The following is a 4,778-nucleotide window of genomic DNA, read 5'->3' as shown; positions in this document are numbered from 1 at the left end:
AAGTGATTCTTTGGCATAGTTTGAGCATCACTGTTCTAATCCAAACAGGAATCAGAGTCATGGGTCTGTGTCATGTGACTTCATTCATTCCACGTCACTAACTTGATGCAGGAGCTTTGGACACGACCAGCTTAGGAAGAGAGACTACCAGGTCATATTTCATTTTCATGTTTGATAGAAACAAAAAATGGAATAAGGCCATCACAGACAACTTTCCAACATGTCCACATGACCCAGATTGTCACGCTACACACTTCCCCAAAGCACTTGATGAGCAGAAAGCACAATGTCTTGATTGAAGAACCCTTCAAAGAACTAGGTCATCTCCAAAACCTTACATAAAGTCCCTAAAAAGGCATTCCACATCAACAGAACCAATTCAATGGCAGATTCTAGATCACTTCATTTTATTTGGCCATGAAGCCTGGAAATAATATGTATCAATAAAGTACTGTAACTTTTCTCGCTAAATGTATTATTTCTTTCTATTTTGGGAGAAAAAATATATGTACTCCATGTAATCTCAAATTATGTCAATTTAAATATTGTCTAATTATGCAAAAATATATTATCAAACATTCAAACCATTTTTTTAAATAGAAAAAAAAACTAAAAATAATGATTTCAAAGCAAGTTGTCCATCAAATTGTGCAATGTAAAAGTAGCAATAGATTTCATGGTCAAATTGTGAAATTTACTGTGGTTTCACTTTTATTTTACTGTAATAAACTGTGGTGCCGTTTTGGCATTTACAGTAATACACCCAAAAATCTACACTTGCTGATTGGCGGTAAAAAAAACAAAAAAATTAACTGCCAGCTCAGGTGCCAAAATTTTACTGTAAAAATTGCAGTATTTTTTATTTACAGTAAAACACTTTACAATGAAATTCTGGCAACTGAGCTGCGTTTTTTTTTATTTAAATTTTTTTTTTAACCATAAAAACAGCAGTAGAGTTTTTCCATTCACAGTAATATACACTATATTTTGAGGTGAAATTATTGCATTTTTTTTTTTACATTTTAAGTTTTGAAAAAATCTACTAATAAAATGCATTAAAATGGTGTAATAATAGTATTCACTGTTACATTGTGCAATGTAAAAGTAGTAATAGATTTCATGGTCAAATTGTGAAATTTACTGTGGTTTCACTTTTATTTTACTGTAATAAACTGTGGTGCCGTTTTGGCATTTACAGTAATACACCCAAAAATCTGCACTTGCTGAATGGCGGTAAAAAAACAAAAAAAATGAACTGCCAGCTCAGGTGCCAAAATTTTACTGTAAAAATTGCAGTATTTTTTATTTACAGTAAAACACTTTACAATGAAATTCTGGCAACTGAGATGCGTTTTTTTTTTTTTTTTTTTTTTTTTTAAACCATAAAAACAGCAGTAGAGTTTTTCCATTTACAGTAATATACACTACATTTTGAGGTGAAATTATTGCATTTTTTTTTACATTTTAAGTTTTGAAAAAATCTACTAATAAAATGCATTAAAATGGTGTAATAATAGTATTCACTGTTACATTGTGCAATGTAAAAGTAGTAATACATTTCATGGTCAAATTGTGAAATTTACTGTGGTTTCACTTTTATTTTACTGTAATAAACTGTGGTGCTGTTTTGGCATTTACAGTAATACACCCAAAAATCTACACTTGCTGAATGGCGGTAAAAAAACAAAATAAATTAACTGCTAGCTCAGGTGCCAAAATTTTACTGTAAAAATTGCAGTATTTTTTATTTACAGTAAAAAAAAACTTTACAATGAAATTCTGGCAACTGAGCTGCGTTTTTTTTTTTTTTTTTTTTTTTTTTTTTTTTTTTTAACCATAAAAACAGCAGTAGAGTTTTTCCATTCACAGTAATATACACTACATTTTGAGGTGAAATTATTGCTTTTTTTTTACATTTTAAGTTTTGAAAAAAATCTACTAATAAAATGCATTAAAAATGGTGTAATAATAGTATTCACTGTTACATTGTGCAATGTAAAAGTAGTAATAGATTTCATGGTCAAATTGTGAACTTTACTGTGGTTTCACTTTTATTTTACTGTAATAAACTGTGGTGCCGTTTTGGCATTTACAGTAATACACCCAAAAATCTACACTTGCTGATTGGCAGTAAAAAAAACAAAAAAATTAACTGCCAGCTCAGGTGCCAAAATTTTACTGTAAAAATTGCAGTATTTTTTATTTACAGTAAAAAACTTTACAATGAAACTGAGCAACTGAGCTGCGTTTTTTTTATTTAAATTTTTTTTTTTTAATCATAAAAACAGCAGTAGAGTTTTTCCATTCACAGTAATATACACTACATTTTGAGGTGAAATTATTGCATTTTTTTTTACATTTTAAGTTTTGAAAAAATCTACTAATAAAATGCATTAAAAATGGTGTAATAATAGTATTCACTGTTACATTGTGCAATGTAAAAGTAGTAATAGATTTCATGGTCAAATTGTGAAATTTACTGTGGTTTCACATTTATTTTACTGTAATAAACTGTGGTGCCGTTTTGGCATTTACAGTAGTACACCCAAAAATCTACACTTGCTGATTGGCGGTAAAAAAGCAAAAAAACTAACTGCCAGCTCAGGTGCCAAAATTTTACTGTAAAAATTGCAGTATTTTTTATTTACAGTAAAACACTTTACAATGAAATTCTGGCAACTGAGCTGCGTTTTTTTTTTTAATTTAATTTGGGGTTTTTTAACCATAAAAACAGCAGTAGAGTTTTTCCATCCACAGTAATATACACTACATTTTGAGGTGAAATTATTGCTTTTTTTTTTACATTTTAAGTTTTGAAAAAATCTACTAATAAAATGCATTAAAAATGGTGTGATAATAGTATTCACTGTTAAATTGTGCAATTTAAAAGTAGCTGTCAGGGTGTGTTGGTGACGAACCCCAAGATGCAGAGATGACGGCAGGCATTGAGCGAGAAAACATGATTTAATTTAACACTATAGCAAAAAAACAAACAAAAGGGTACAAACAAAAGGCGCGCACAAGGCGGAGAACAAACTTGGCTATGAACTAAAATAGCACAAAGGCTAACTGTCGACAAGAAACAAGAACACTTACTGTGACACGAAGGAACTATGACATGAGCAGAGTGAACAAAAGTAGACAGCGCTACAACGACAAGTATTATGACAGGTAGTAGTGACAATAATCCAGCGCTGACTGGAGGGGAAGGCAGGTTTAAATAGCAGCTGGCTGATTGACAGCAGGTGTGGCCAGGTGCCAATCAGCCGCAGCTGAGGGGAAGCAGCACTCAGGGAGACAATGAGGAAATAACGAGAATGAGAGCGTTGACAGGAAATGACAGAGGAAAAACTAAAACTTGACCAAACTGTCAGGGACAAGCCTGACAGTAGCAATAGATTTCATGGTCAAATTGTGAAATTTACTGTGGTTTTTACAGCATTTTTTTTTTTTTTTTACTTTAATAAACTGTGGTGCCGTTTTGGCATTTACTGTAATACACTGAAAAATTGTTGATTTGCGGTAAAAACAAACAAACAGGCAGCTCAGGTGCCAAAATATTACTGTAAAATTATTAGTAGTTTTTTTGTTTTTTTTAACTCAAATGTATAAAAAAAAATGCAATAATTTCACCTCAGAATGTAGTGTATATTACTGTAAATGGAAAAACAGTACTGCTGTTTTTATGGTAAAAAAAAAAAAAAGGTGTAATAATAGCATTCACTGTTAGAAGCGGCCCTCTGGGGCCAGACATAACTGTGATGTGGCCCTCAGTGAAAACCACTTTGACACATTTATTATAAGTGGTCACTTCTAATTAATACATGTATTTTATATATATATATATATATATATATATATATATATATATATATATATATATATATATATATATATATATATATATATATATATATATATATATATATATATATATACACACACATGTATTAATTAGAAGTGACCACTTATAATTAATACTTCTAATTAATACATGTGTGTGTATATATATATATATATACCGTACACACACATGTATTAATTAGAAGTGACCACTTATAATACATGTGTCAAAGTGCAAATATGCTATATATATATATATATATATATATATATATATATATATATATATATATATATATATATATATATATATATATAGCATATTTGTGTTGCATTTCCTTCATGTTTCCCAGCATGCCCTCTCATATTTGCAGATGTAATCTCGGGGCGTGCTCTCTTGCAACATCAAACCTGCATTGAATTTTGGACTCTCATTTCCTCCTCCTGACGTCCTGCATGGTGGTTGATTATTGGTTAAGAATTGCACTATAATCTGTGTTAGTGGGAAATGTAAGTGTGCAGTCCTCTGTTGTAATGTCAGAGAACATTTGGGTGACAGTATTCCACTTTGAGTCTTTACAGTGCGCATACTTATTGCTATGTTATTTATATCCACACCTTTTCTTGCTCCCCTTTCTTTCCTTCATCCCCCAATCCACCTTTTATTTAATTGCGTGTTTCTGTTGATAATTAGTAGTCGTTAATAATGAATGTATCATTAAATATATCAACCTGTGTGAAGTTGGCCCCCTTGCAAAACTCTGCTGAAAGAGTCTCATTGTGTTGTGTTTGTGCTGCAATAATGTTTGGTCTAACTATCAACGTTTTGTGGTTTTTATGTTATTAACATCTAATGAAGTTGTTGTTACATACAAACAAGTCCCTAACTATGTCAAAACCTCCCCAAACCAGTCCCAGTCCTTTGTGCTGGTTTG

Source organism: Nerophis lumbriciformis, linkage group LG37 (assembly GCF_033978685.3).
Source record: "Nerophis lumbriciformis linkage group LG37, RoL_Nlum_v2.1, whole genome shotgun sequence".
Lineage (NCBI taxonomy): Eukaryota > Metazoa > Chordata > Actinopteri > Syngnathiformes > Syngnathidae > Nerophis > Nerophis lumbriciformis.
The sequence above is the reverse complement of the archived record's forward strand: the minus strand, read 5'-3'. Positions refer to the sequence as shown.